The sequence below is a fragment of the Dermacentor albipictus genome, unplaced genomic scaffold, assembly GCF_038994185.2.
Source record: "Dermacentor albipictus isolate Rhodes 1998 colony unplaced genomic scaffold, USDA_Dalb.pri_finalv2 scaffold_17, whole genome shotgun sequence".
Lineage (NCBI taxonomy): Eukaryota > Metazoa > Arthropoda > Arachnida > Ixodida > Ixodidae > Dermacentor > Dermacentor albipictus.
Genome location: NW_027225571.1, coordinates 4654229 through 4669797, shown reverse-complemented (window position 1 = coordinate 4669797; position 15569 = coordinate 4654229). Strand labels below are relative to the sequence as shown.

The 15569-nt window shown below is 43.6% G+C and overlaps 1 long non-coding RNA gene across 1 annotated transcript in view; it reads left to right on the top strand.

The window, feature by feature from the left end:
• Positions 1-11894: 11894 nt before the first annotated feature.
• Positions 11895-15569, top strand: part of LOC139052020 (uncharacterized) — a 37812-nt gene continuing 34137 nt past the window's right edge. The window contains exons 1-2 of the long non-coding RNA XR_011509657.1: positions 11895-12070; positions 14169-14213. This is a non-coding gene — a long non-coding RNA (uncharacterized lncRNA). The remainder of the gene's footprint in view (positions 12071-14168; positions 14214-15569) is intronic.

The following is a 15569-nucleotide window of genomic DNA, read 5'->3' as shown; positions in this document are numbered from 1 at the left end:
GGCGTAAAACAACAATGACTGTTCGATGGCAGTGTGGATAGCAACCTTGCAATGAGTCTTTTTTTTTAGTCGGTATCGGTATTGTTTTTTATTTGTCTGTATAAATAGTTACGTTTGTAACGAGCACGTGGATTTGAACGTACTTTTTATTTTAAAAACATGCGCGTTAGAAACGTGTAAATACGGTAAAACAGCATACAGGAAGCCCTGTTTCCTGTCTTTACACAGACACAATCTTGCATAATGGCTCATAGATGCTTAAGGACGCAGTAAAAGTTGCAGTTTACTTCATAAATATATATGTCATTAAGTATGCTTGCTATGATTATGACACATAGAACGGGCCTTTAGCATATCCAACTTCCTTACGGAGAACTTCTAAATCTTAATTATCAATTGCAAAAAAATTCTCTTATTTAAAATGGTAATTGAAATGTTTAAAAAATGAGTACATGGACCAACTAGCTTTTTTTGGGAGCATAATTAAATGTAGTAGGCTTTATTTTCAATACAAGCAAATAGTGCAGAGGTAGAACAGGCTAAGACTTGGACAGAGTTCAAGCTCAAAAGGCAGCAAAGTCGCATTCACAATGCTTTCTTGGATATATCTTTCCAATAACCAATGTTCTAAAAGACTTATTTTGCCTAAATCACGGCTGCAAAAAACTACACCATTGTCACAACCGACACACACAAACATACACAAAACAGATTTGTGGTTCTTCCAAAGGTTACCAATTGTAGCAATTGAAATTACAACTGAACTGTGTCTGCCCTACCACAAATAACTTGTTGTGGGTCCCTGGAGCCATGTTTTGATTAGGAGGCCCACCATTTCTGCTAAACGGAACGGCTTGATTTTCATCCTGGAATAGTTTGTTGCAATCTTCTACGGACAACTAGGCACGCCCATGCAGAAAGTTGGTTGATTAAATTACAGCTACAGAACTTCCCTCTTCATGCCACCTCAAAGAAAGATGCAGTGGCTTACACGGGGATTCGCGGGCTCAGTGGTTTCTAGTATTCTGAACGTGTTGAAACGAGACATCGAAAGTGTAAAACAAATTGTGCACCAAAGTTATTACTCTCTTTAAAAATCAATTGTTGCACGTAGGAGAAATTCATTAAAAGACTACCAAAACAAAAATTTTGTGCGCCAGTTTTGTGCTTCCTGAGGCAGTTGCTGGCCCCACAATTATGAAACAGGAGCGCCAATTCCTTGAGCAGCACAAATAATTATGACATCACATTTTAAGCAGCTAGTTTCAAATGTACTCCAACTGCTGCCCTATTTTAGACGTGAAGCAGGAGACTATTTATATCACCGAAACCATAGTTGGAATTCATGTGGTGTCACAAACAACTCAAGCACGAGACAGTTGGCTCAGTGCATAGTTGTCGGTAATATAATGACCTTGTCTCTAAAGGCCGTCACATTAACCCTTCCAGTTGCGCGCTTCTTTTTGAAATGCAGGAGGGCTCTCTCCCCTGTTATCCTGTCGAGTGTTGGATGATCTCTGTTTTCGCAGCATGGTCATAGAGTGTGTGTATACGTCGGTTGTGTTTGGTACCATGAGACCGCCACATCGAGTATTGGTGATATCAATAGACTTCTGTTTCACGTCCAAAGCCACATAATACTTTGCGCATGTTTTGAGTTGTTACCTTAAAAGGTATTGTATAAACTAATAATATTTCTGAATTATCACACAAGTAAATGAGGCTCCATAACATAATTACTGAGTTGACAGCTATCCATTCTTGTTTTAAAAACAAGACAAAATTTTTGTGGTACACTCCTAAAGAAATGAAGTACTCTCGTCAGCACAAACAACCTTATGATCATTGTTTTGATGTCAGGTTCCCATTGGATATTGTAAATTTCCAAAGGAAAAGACCAATTACCTTACTGACAAATAGCACAACATAAAACTCTCTTTCACGATGCTGACAGCCTTTAAACATTGCAATTTGGCAAGCTAGAGCTCAGACATATTTATAACTAAATTAAAAAGCTAGAGGTTCCACACCAATAAATGCAAGCATAGCTTAAGCTCATATATGTCAGAAAATGCAGTACATCCAAAATCAAGCATGGGGCGGACAGATGGAGTAGTTCGCTGTCGCATAAAGGTTGTAAACAGGGATAAGGTGTCAGGCCAGCTATTCTGAGGCACCTTATCCCTGTTTATAACATTTATAACACAGAAAATTCAGTAAAAATTTTATGTAATTAAGGTTATAAAAGGTATCCCATTTACTTTTGAGGTGCAGATAACGCTCAAGCAGCAGTTTTGTCAGCCGGTCTGCTACTGTTTTGATAGAGTGGGGCCACATATTAGCTCACGTTGCGTCGTTTCTAGCTGCCTCTGAAATTCAGAAAACATTGATCAGCTGATACACGCAGCACAAACGACTACTTAGATTAGAACAGCGAAATAATAGTACATTGCCTATTAACAGCCTTAAGCTGCACTGGCTTATGTAAATTAAACATTTTAAATGTGATAGCTCACTATTCAACAAACAAAATAGACCTTGTTTAGACTTGTTTCTTATCTCAAATTTGTGGTCAGTGCTTTCTTTCTGCAGCCAAATTAACCGTACATTACTTCAAGCTCACATTCTATGACAGCTATGAAACGCTTCATGAAAGGTTTTCGTCTTGCAGTGAGGGAGGTAGAATGTCATATCAACAGTGATAGCTTACAAAGAATTTGAAATTTTTTCTCCGAGTGAAGACAAGTGCTCCGAAAAAAGAAAACATAAGGTGCATAAACTCGGAACAACAAAACGGGCAAAGATGCAGACTATACTGACTACGCATTACTCTGTAACAACACTGTAGCGACGCAGCTGTCTTGACAGTCACATAGGATAGCGCAGCGCAGAAACTATTAAGAAAAATTGAATAAAAGCCAACTGAGGGTTAACGTATCTTAATTAAACAATTTTTATAAAAAATGTATACGCATTCAACCAAAACAATGCTCGTAAAAGTAATTTAAAGTTAACCATGATTTGCGGATAGGCTTCTTTTTTACATTTCACTCAGTAACATTGGAACGAGTCACACAGTGCTAAATTTCTTAACCTTGAAGTTAGCGAATGTGTAAATGTGATAATTTTTTTACAATCAAAATAGCTTGCTGTGCCCATCAGGTTTTTGACCCACTTTACAAGTTAAATTTTCATGAAATGTTGCATATGTATGCTTATCAGCTGCTCGCTGCTGATTTAGTTTTACTCCCTTGTGGCTTCACTTGAAACAGCATCATAAACGTGTGCTCTTTACTGTCATCAATGTAAAAAAAGAGGCCTCAGCTTCAGGTGGCTGTTACCTTCGGCGACCGCATTTGTTTGTTGCCTGCCGTTGGTATTATGTTCATTGCCCTCATACCTAATAGTGGAGCGGACACACTTCTATAAGCTAAATGTGGGGCCTTCAGCAGTAACTTTTTTCCCGATTTGGGTAGTCAACGAAAAGTGTTGAGGCAATATTTTTCTGGTTTTGCTTATTTTTATTGTGTAGTCAGGCAGCCCGAGCGTGTTATTTACGCTATCTGCAAAATGCATAGGGATGAAAAAAGTTAAATTCTGGCATTTTACGTGCCAAAACCAACGATGTTTATCGGGCACGCCGTAGTGGAGAATTCCGAATTAATTTTGCCACCTGGGGCTCTTTAAAGTGTACTTCAATTTAAGTATACGCGAGCGTTATCGCACTTGGCCCCCATCGAAATTCGGCTGCCGCCGCCGGTGTCGAATCAGCGACATCGAGCTTAGCAGCGCAATGCCGTAGCCACTGGGCCACCATGTCGCGTGGCCATATGGATGAAATCACAGCCCAAGCACTCCGTACAGATGGTTAACAAGCGAAGCTGAAACGTGCGGCCCCGTTGCTTATCACTGGATTAATCCCGACGGTTCATTAAACGACGGCTTAGTATAAGCTGCCGGATCTTCGGTACGCAGTTGCTGCTGCGTACGGAGGTTCCGAAGCAAGGCAGATGACGATTATTGTTGTGTGGCAGATATACACCCCAAAGGGAGTATTTTTGCCTAAGAGTGTATGCCTACGGGAGCTGCAATGGGAGTGGTTGAGCCAGCATGGGAATTGTGAGAAGTACATGGATTTGCCTAAACTTCATCCTTCTGGCTTCGAACGGATTCGTAACTTTATGAACTCGTCATTTTCAAAAATGTGCTGCGTAATAAAAGATGGAATAAACATTATCTAATACAGACACCCGATACTCAAATCACTACGCCATGGAAGGATGCACCGGCAAGCGACATATTACGCCCTCCTAAATTTATTGTGGGCAAGCCAGTGTCTTGAGACGCTTGCCGCGTTTCGATTTGGGCAGCTCGACATGCTGAACCGTTGCAATTAGTAGTGATTGTGCACGTTTGCAGCGTCTTGTGAACTTAGAAAAGTATAGATTGGTTTGAAATGTACGACAATGAAGGCATACAAAGCGTTATAAACGAAACCACAAGATGGTCTGAATCCATAAGCATGAAGATCAGATAAATCCATCTACTTCGCACCTTTCCCATGGTGGCTCAACGTTTGCAGCGCCAAAGTTCCCTCTAGTATATTGTAGGAAACTATGCAAATACCGGCTCCTCGCACACCACCATGCTGTTCTGGATTGGCTAGGCATTCGTCTTGGCCGGCATTGTCTTGCAACACTGTTATAATAAAAATGTTATCGTTTTTTTGTTGAGAAAATACATATTAAGTTTTTTTATTTATAATACAACGTAAAACAATAAGTTTATAGAAGTTTTTTTTTCTAATGTAGATCTTCAAGAAACGCACCCTTATTCTGTCGCCATTTCTTTTTCATTTCATTTTACTGCGAACGCGCTCTGTTTTCCCGTTTAGCACCGCGTGACCTAAAGTGGCACTCAAAGTTCCGAAGTGCACTCCCCATAAGTGCAGTTAGCTTGCCCCCTTTGGCGCGGGTGCAAATGATTTCCAACAAAGTAGGAACCCTTCAATCATATAATCATTTACCGAACCGAAATAAAGGAATATTTTTGCTGCCTTTCTTGCGAACACGATCCTAAGTTCTCCACCCAAAAACTCGTACCAGATTAGGCAAGCGAACAGCATGAACGAACCGCCGCCACCGCTGCTGAAGTTTCGAAATCGCCAGAAAAGAGCGCGAAGCGGCACTGTTGCATGTGGCGCCATTTTCGCTACGGCGCTGCGCTTGAATAAAGCTCTCTAATGCTCACATATTTTTATTTTAAAACAACTTTTTAACACAGATGTTTTCTGAACAGACTACGTTTTATTTTTACCTGCTCCTTATGTACATATTAATTTACATGCCCCCTTTGCGGACTGTAAGTTGCAGCATGCTATCAATGTGGCGCCAGATTTGAACAGGCGAACGTGCGCGCTTCACAACGTGCGCAGGAAATCTACGAAGAATCGGTTCTCGCGCGCTCCATTTTTGGTGCTGATTACGCTGCAGGGGGACTCTATGACCTGCCAACGCAACTATCCCCTGTCCTTTTCCCGTAGTATACCGGCAACTTCCGCGCTTAAAAAATTTACCGTGTCGCCCCCCCCGCCCCCAGTTTACTCTATGTATTGGTGAGCGCCCCCCCCCCCAAAAAAAAATATTTGGTGAGGCTTCTCTGGACCCTCCGTAGCAATGCCTTCAAAATTTTGACACTTTTTCTAAGTAATTGATATTCACAATGGCTAAAAAGCATATGGCTTGGAGACATCAAGTGGTAACCATTTTGAAGGTGTCTAAACTATAGCTTCCATAGCCCTAGCTGCTTCTAGCTTGCTCAAGCTGTATCAAGCTAGCTGTAGCAGCCAACTTGTTCTCCCTGGGTCGATGGAAACAGGAGGCGGAGAATTGCAGACTAGCACAAAGACCGTTTACGGGGTTCGCACCATACTGGCCACTGTTGTAGAGCAGCCTTCGTACCACTCCCATGAAGGGTATGCAAGGGGAAATCATGCGCTCCGCTATACAGTTAAGCGTTGAGAGATGAACAGGGTTCGGCAGATTTTTATACCCATTGCTCACAGAGTACAAAGGCACTTTAGCTTAGGCGAGCGAAGACCTACACGTTCTACACGCCTTAGACGAACATAATTCTTCAACCTCGTGAAAGGCTAAAGCCAAGGCCCAGTACATGGGAACCATGACACAGTCCAAGTCCATGCCATAGTCTGTCACACTGCAGGACGCGCAAAGCCATACGGGCTCTCGAAGAAGTCCCGTTTTAAGATGGCCGTCATAGCCGTTGCCAAAGACAGAAGTTCACGCACCTTGCGATGCTGATATGCAAAGCCCGAAGCTAGTTGGGTCGGTCACTGTTCATCCGTTTCGGCAGCATGCTTGGTACGCTTGTGCAATCTGTCATTCTCCAACCGCTTCTGTCGTTCTTCGGCAGCTTCGATGATGATTATGATGATGATGATGCCTTATTCAATGGCACAAATCCACTGGGGGGCATAGGCCACGAACATATGATCTATGAAACAAAGGAATGTAAATTAATAATCGAGGCCATTTGAAGCGCCAGCAGCATATTTAAATATTTGAAAAGAAAGCAATGGTCTACAAGCCGGGAATAAAGAAGTCCCGAGGGAAGTGTTTTGAACAAACCAGCACAGTGTCAGTCACCTGTTTCTCAATGTGCAAGTTTCTTATCTATGTCGCTCTCCGTTGTGCGTCGTCTGCTACTTTCAGGAAACGATAAACTGATCAATTGCTGTCTTTACACCGCGATGACACATCATAATGGCAAACAGCAAAATGCTTTCGACATCCGATTTTTTTTTTCGGGTTTGTGTGTGGCGGCATCACGAGCATTTGAGAATTACGAGGCAACGTTGCAGCTCACGTTGAAATGTGAGAATCTGTTGCTGAACCTAGGGTCCATTCGGTTCAGTTGCACCGCTTGAACCAGTTCACGTGGGGCCGCCCCTTGCCATTCATTTTAGCGCTGCTTCCTAGCGACCCCTGCACCCTGGGGTTCGTTGAAATTCAGAAATTCAGTGAAATTCAGAAATGTTTGGAGCCTGCTCTGCCGGTGGGGCCACGTTGGTGCGCCCATGGCTCACCATCTTGTAGACGCTCTACTTGAGAGCAGACGATATCAAAGAACGACCTGTCCGCGCTTTTTGTACCTGTTGACAGGATTCGAACACAGGTTACTCCTGTAGTGAGAGAGGATGGAACCCGCGCTCCACTTGGCGATGGTATTGTGTATAGAACTCCAGGTATTTTAACCCATTTCGGTCACTTGTGGTCAAGTTTTCGTTGTCGGCTCTTCCAATTCAGCTGTCAGCGCCTGTGAATATTGGCGAACACGACGTAAAGCTATAGGAGTGTACCTGTTTGTCAATATGTCACTACTGAAGTGTACAATATGCATGTCATTCTGATCCGGAAATTTATCGCGCTTTGTTTCCTGTGCAACACAGGCGGAGGAAATAGCAAGTATACGTAGTACCATGAGCGAAATTTTAAATGTTGTTAACGACAAAAGAAAAATTACTCTAGCGTTTAGTTCTACTGAGTTACAGCAAGCTCGTCTGAGTGTGTAGGTCGACAATTCAGCCCTCTATACCACTGAGCACGCGTCTAAAGCTTCGAATACGCTAGCCCAGAGTGAAGACTGTTCTAAAACTTAATGCGGTACCATTTTCTGTCCCAGCTGGGACGGTCATTACTGCGATTTTTCAAGAATCTGGTGCTGACGCCCTGCCACCGTCATCTGGTAACCCCGAAGCCGCTTCACCGGCATCACTTGCCATTGAGGAACCACCTGCGGTCCACGGCGCTGCGTTGATCGAGGAGCGATCTGAATCCCCCGAGGCCGTACTTTGGAGTGCTCAGAGGACCCGGTTCATCATTTCAAAATATATGAAATTTAACCCTCTCGTCGGAAAGCAAGGCAGCGTTAAGCAAGTTTCATTTTCGTTCTCATTGAAGTGTTAACAACAAAACGTTATATACCAACTTTGCTTGCTTAAGTATTTGTAAGCGTATCTCACCAGCTTTTAATGTGTTGGAAGTGCCAATTTTTAAGCCAACACTCTTTTTTTTCGCAGGACGGAAAATGACATGTGGCAAGCGATCGTTGAGATGGTCTCCACTGAGTTCTCAGGTGTGCTTTTTGATCTTCAGGTTAAGAATAATTGTAAAAATCTAGGAAGACCCTACAAAATGACGAAAACAAAATGCAGTTGATCGGGACACTCTAGGGCTATGTGCGAACACGAAGAGTTAGTGCTGTCGACCATTGCGTAGTCTCGGGCTTTTGTATTTTCCAACTGATTCTTTTCTTCTTTCTCAGTGAGCTAACTGAAGTGCTAGAAAAATAGCATCAAATCACTCCTGCTGTCCTCATGACGCCTGGAGCGATAATATAAAAAGACAGCAGGTGCAGTTGCCCTAATTTTACTGAAGTTTAATTATCCCCATTAATATTGCACATTGTTTTTCAGCAAGTCTTCTGATGCTGATGATAGCAATGAAGACTACATGAAGCCAGGAGCATCGGCAGTGGTCAACTCTTTCCATGACCTGCATCAGCTGCACTTTTCAGCCCAGAACCAAGTAATGTCTTGGCTGAAAAAAAAGGAAGAACAAGGACGCCACATCACCGCAAGCGATGTTAACTGAATTGGTGAGCGCGTCGACCACTTTTAAAACGAAAAAATTCCTTGTTGAAGCCACTCATAACAGCTGTTGAGAAAGTTGCCTCAGCGGCTTCAGAATAAAAATTCCTAAGAAAAACACTGAAACTTGGATGTGTGCGTATTGTGTGTTATCATCAGATAACGCAAAACAACCAAACGCAGTAGCCTGGGACTCACAGTCCCCAAACGTTTCGATTCTTTATTTTTCACATACATATATTATCTCAGTCTATTTTCAGCATTACAAACACAACGTGATGCAAAACTTATCTGCACAAGTACTGCAAGTGGCATAAATCAAATAATTAACTACTACACATTATAGAAGGCGCAAGGATACGCCCTTCTTTGCTTTAGCACTGCTTCTGGACAATTAGTCAACAATTATGGTCAACAACAAGGTTTCTGTCCTCATCATTTCCAACTTCTTCCAGATCTGGCAGTTCCTGCAGCTCTTCGAAGAAATCTCTCTCCTCATTGCCTAGGTTGCGCAGGACACATGTTCCCATGATTATCAGGCAGTACTGCTTGTTGCTGGCCGCGTCCACCAAATGCAGCCTGCGAAATCGTTGCTTAAGTCGTTCAAACGTTACCTCAATGGCAACTCGCTGCAGGGAGTATTCCCTTTTCGAGGCGGAGAAGCTTCGCTGTGTATTATAGCAAGGCGGCACAAGCCACGGCAGCAAAGGATAGGCTGAATCCCCCAGGATATAGCCGTCACTGCATTTCTCGCTGGAACTTCAAAAAAGGAGATAAAACCTTCGCGGAACACCCTGACGCCGTGCGCCGGGCTGGCAAATCCCACAAGCAGATCTATGAACCTGTTCTCACGGTTGCATGAGCCCTGTCGGATCAATGAAGGAAACTTCTTTCTGTTGAAGTACAAGTGCGGGGATTCGTTCGAGGTGTTTAACTCCGTGCGCTTTCCGTGCACGCAGCCAACGGTGTTTCGTGGCCCTTTCCCAGCGCTCTTTATTAAGAAGCCACCCTTGCTACGTTCTTACTCTTGCTTGTCCGGCCACACGATCACTTCTTCACTCGTGCTATATAAAATTTTGGGCACCCTCTCAATGCATGCGTGCCCAAATGACTCTGATACATCAAATCTGTCTGCAGTTGAGTATATGCTGCGCTGGTTCCTGAGATAGCTGCCAACGATGAGAGACGTTTTTTTTTTGGCACTGATTCGCGCGCACCCCTCACCAGCTTCTGGGAAGAATGGAGATGATTGATAGCGGTCTGCAAGACAGTTAAAGGTGTCGCGTGACAGTCGGAAGAGCCGCTAAAACGCAAAATCAAAATAGCTGCCAACGACGTCTTGATGGCACCGTGGAAGAAAGACCGAAATCAATACGATTTCTGTCTTCCCTCACCATCTGTGCGGCCAACATTGCGACCAAGTCATCCAACTCCTCTTCACTGTCCGAGTCCAAAGGCCCATTCAGTGCAGCAACGATACACACACACACATACGTACACAAGAAAAAGAAATCTGACCAATGTTTTTTTCTAAGACAACCGCAAACAACGCAACACAAGTAACACAAGTTCCATGCAAGTTCACCGGCGCGTAAACAACACGCGACACGACGCAGAAGACCTGTACAACAGCTGCATCTTGGCATTCGTTTCTCCGTGGTGCTAATGTCGCGCTGCAGCTGCACCACTGAACTTGTTCTGCAAAAGTGCGGAATCGTAAACTGGGTTCAAGTGGTGCAGCCGAATCGAACGGACCTCAACATCGGCTGGTTCTCGGCGTGGCCGCTAGGCGGCGAACATTTATTTGGCGCTGCGCATAGACTTGCTCCAGGCCATGACGTCATACATACACCTACCTACCGTTTGCCTCTTGCGAACTTGTGGCTTCTGGCAGGTGGGTGATTGTATTGGTTAGGAGCGTTTTATTATCGTTGAGGAAAGCTAGGTATGCCGCAGACTCTTGTGCCCTTCAATTAAAGTGGGTCTTCGAGAAATAGCAAAACGCGTACCTTCTTTTATTGGGCTCTTGTGCCTGAGCGCGAGTGACGTCATAGGTTTATAAAGATGAAGTTTGTCTATATAGAACGAGTGGAGCTATGCTAGCGACATCTGGCGTAGAACACGCGATGATAGGCGAGACGCGCCATCTGATGTGTAAGAGAGGATAGAACGCATGACGCCACTGGCGAAACACCTGCTCACTGCAGAATCGCCAGCGGCGGGGATGGGGATGCAGGCACGGCGTGGAGGCTGTCCTACCCCTACGCCCGACAAGACGAGAAAAGCCCGGAGAGGTAGCTAAATATCGGTTCGTAATAAAAAGGCTTTTTATACGATAGTTGACCATTCTAAAGTGGTTTAGTGTTTTTTTAACTAGTGTCTTTTTAATGTCAGCACGCTGTACGTCCATGCCAAGTAATCTGCAGGTGCATGCACTTCACCTGTTTGCGATTTAGGCTCATAAAGTTTGGCTATTGTTATTTACACTATGGGTATTTTGACGCACGCGCTCAGTAGAAATGTTTGTTGCTTCAGATTACTATCTATTTCATCGTTGTGCTGCGCGGTAAGTGTACAATAAATCATTGCACATAAATAATGCCTTTGCGTAACACATTTGTGAGTTCTATGCTCAAGTGCTGCAGTGATGACGGAGCATAAGGATTCTGCAGGCGCATATAGCTGCCTTCTTAACTGATATCTGGAATTTGATGAAGTTGTCCACATTATCATTCCCGTCTACACTGAAACTACAAGTATTTTCAATGGCGATTCACCCTGATCAACTCCCGACAGCTACTTCAACATGCACTAACACGTAACAGAGGTTATTTTTCAGAGGCCGGTGGACAGGCAGCTGTTCCCACACAATACACTATTCACGAAGCAGTTCGTATGCGTGCCGATCGTAAATACGGGCTTCATAAACAAAATTGAAGTGTACAGACAGCAGCAAGATTGTACAGTCAGATTGCACAGAAGAGTGTACAGACAGCTGCAAGTGAGCACTCTCAAAAGGCTCATTCAGTGTTGCAAGGCCGAAAGTTTCCAGTGACAGCTAATAGAGAACCTTTCGAACATCCCAAAGCAGGCCCTAGGTGCGATAAGGGGCGTTAACGATGTATATTCACAAGAACCGGCAGCTGCAGCTCCGCTTGGAATAGAAAACAAGAAAAACACGTGTGGTCGCCCGGGTACATATGCCACTTCTCATTGTATCGCTTCTGGATGCTCAAAGTACGAATTGCTAGAAGTGAATCGCATTGCTTCAGGCGCTGCGTTCTCTGAACACTGTTGGAAGTGCACTCACACCAAAAGCGGAGTTTCAAGTAAAAAGCCCGAAGCAAGAGCAACAAGCTATAATGCCATCGAGGGCGATTGTACTTACGATTCTTTTGGCAGGTAAGCAATCCGTGGTTTTATGGCGCGTTTTATACGCTTCCCTTTTACTGTGCACATTATTATAAACATGGTAGTTGTGGTCACGCCGACACTGCGACAATCATTGTTCCTTACCAGAATTCTTGACCAGCTTTTAAAAACGTGAAGTGAATTGTGGCGTTAAACGCATCATTAGTTTTTTTTTCGGTCGAGTTTACTAAATTATAATCAGTTACATTCTGGGCGAGTCCGTTCGATGTCAGTAAATAAACTAGCGCAGGCACCAAGAGCAACTGTGTCTGAACTACTTCCCTGCTTCCGAATAGCGTCATTTTCTATGCTAGTTCATCCTTGGAAGTAACCCCCCAGTCAATCCGTTCTTGACTGCATTTGACCAGATGCTGGCGTAATCCCAGTTGGGCGCATCACCACTAATGGTGACGCACCAGCTTTCTGCTATGCGTTGGGGCAGGCCTTATGTATACTAAGTGTATTGGGTTATGCTATTGGACACGGGAGAGCCTGTTATTTTCTCACGTGCACACGTACCGAAGATGGACGGAGAGGTTAATGGATCTGCTGGCCTGTTATTCTCTCACGTGCACACGTACTCAAGACGGACGGAGAGCTTAATGGATCTGCTAACCTGTACTGCCAGTCAGAATCGGTAAGTCACCCTGATATGAAGGTTGGACGATCGCACCATTCTTGAAGCAGGAAAGCGATACCGTCTCAGGTCATCTATAGCCCATCGACTTCGACCTCGGATCAATCTGCTTAATCCGGGGACGCAGTTGAAGAGATACGCAGTGTCAGTCTCCCTCACCCTAATATACAATATCGCGATGGTGCCCAATATAAGTGACAACGAGGTAGTTTCAAAAAGTGACTGCTGATGGTCTTTGCTGTGCTTACATGCATGAGTAAATGTTGTTCGAGTATCAAAACAAGCTTCCTCTATTTAATAAATCCCGCCTATTGCGGAGGCATTCTCGCTTAACTGTGTAGCAGGCCCCGTGTCCTCATTGAAAAAGTATGCACTTCGTGGTGCATGTGGCAATGTGCGTAGAAAAGCAGCGAAAAGAATCAAGCCCGAGACGACGAAATGCGGCGGCACATAGAAAATGCACAGAAGGCTTGCCAAGGTGCCGCGAATGTCGAGGCCTTCGCATATTGGAAATGTGAATGTTTGTCAGAAAATTCGAGCGAGTGCTTCAACAAGCTCTTTGTACGCCTTCGCTTTAGCTATACGACGGTGCAGGTCATGAGGTGTCTAGTAGACTCCTTTTTTTCGATGTGTGCAAGTATCGAAGTGATAATCGCAGCTGCATTCTGCCACGTTGGGAGATATTGGTAAAACAAGGTGATAGATCCGTCTAATCTGACCAGTTGGCAATGAAAGTTTGCCTTTGATCAAGGTGTACGTATTTCAGCACTGTACAGAAGGTGCTTGCATACCCTCGTCTCAAAAGATACCTAGCCGAAAGCAGTGCAAACGCCCTTTAGAGAAGAAAATAAGAACATTTCTACGGTTTCAGGCAAATATGCCGATCTCCAGTCATGGCGTCTAATGCATTTGTCTGTAGACACAATCGGTCGTTCAATTGTTTTAAGGCATGAAGGGCAGTCTCTCAGACCTTCCTTCGTAATAATAATTTTACACACTATATTCTGTATAAGTGACTTGTGGAATAGACTTGTCTCTATGGCTAGAGTTTACGCTCAGTCTGTCGGAAAATTTGTGAACAAGTCTATTTGCTTCGGTCTGCTGTGGGCCATAGCCATTTGCACAGCTTGGGATTTGTCTCAAGCTGTGCTCAAGTCTCGTGTTCTTATAATACAAATATTTGTCTCTAGGAGTTAGGAGATGCAGTAGATCATCCCAGTGAAACTCACTCATTACAGGAACAACAGAAAATAATTACTGGATGGGAGCACACTGTCGTGAATGACTATACAAGGCGATCAGTCCTGTTCCTTGTTTCGTAAGCAAATATAAATGGTTAAAACTGCAGTTTTGCTGCTGTTCACCCCAAGCTCGTCTGAACATTGTAATAGTGACTGCTTGTTCTTTTTTTTGTCATATCTCCGTCGCTTTCATTTAACATATTTCTTTCAGCAGGTTCCCTGAGTGATCTCAGAGGCGTACCGAAAGCCAGGTTCGGTAAGTTGCCGTAGTTATAAGATGCGTGACTAGTGGGGCACTTTGGATGTTAACAGCCTATCATGATACCATTTTACCACGCGAAGCATGTTGGTGTGTCGCTGTGACAAAACATCATACGCGCACTTGTTATTCGCATAATTTTAGCGATACGTCATAGCAAGAAAGTTCTCAGCTACTAAACTCACCGAAAAATTTGAGCAACTGAAGTGGTCTTTTTTGGGCAACTCGTTGTTTATATATTCACTCTTTTTCGTATACGGAGAAAAAGTAATCAAGAATATAAAAAAACTTAATGCTCCTCAGCAGGCAGACATACCCCTTTTGTATAATACATAGCTTCTATGGTTGTCGGCTCCTTTCTTCGCCATCTCTCAGCATACTGAGCTCCTGCTTTTTCTAAATTCTTCTCCGAGTGCGAAAGCGTCCAATTTACTTTGTTTTAGTGTTATACAGCTAAATATTACTGTAGAATGAAGTACTTCGGAGCCTGAAGCATGTTATTAAAAACTAGACCACTACAAACAAGCCTCTTACCGCCAATGAAGCAAAGTTTAAATTCCTGTTTTTAAATATTTCAACCGGACTGATTGTTCTTTATAATAACAGAATCATTGGGGACCTACTGTAGCATTCGCATGCACCTTTGTTTAAAAGACGTTAGTCTGTATAGCTTCGTAGCTGCTTTTTCTAAATTCTTCTCCGAGTGCGAAAGCGTCCAATTTACTTTGTTTTAGTGTTATACAGCTAAATATTACTGTAGAATAAAGTACTTTGGAGCCTGAAGCATGTTATTAAAAACTAGACCACTATAAACAAGCCTCTTACCGCCAATGAAGCAAAGTTTAAATTCCTGTTTTTAAATATTTCAACCGGACTGATTGTTCTTTATAATAACAGAATCATTGGGGACCTACTGTTGCATTCGCATGCACCTTTGTTTAAAAGACGTTAGTCTGTATAGCTTCGTAGCTGTGTGGATTGCGACATTGTCACGAGTAAAAAAAAAAGATATGAGGTGCTACGCACCAAAACCACCATTTTATTATGAGGCACGCCGTAGTGGGGGACTCCGAAATAATTTGGACCACGAGCGGTTCTTTAACGTGCACCTAAATCTAAGTACACAGGTGTTTTAGCATTTCGCCTACATCGAAATGCTAAAACAAAATCTAAACACACAGAGAGATGCTATATGCATGGCTGTGCGCACGGTGATTTCCTTGCAAGCGCCCCTTGGGGTTTGTCTATGATGAGCGACACGCGGCATCTGAAGTGCGATACAAAGTTCTATATTGGCTCGCGAGTGCCATTTACTGCTGCAATTAGCCGTCTGGAGATTTCACTGGATGCAAT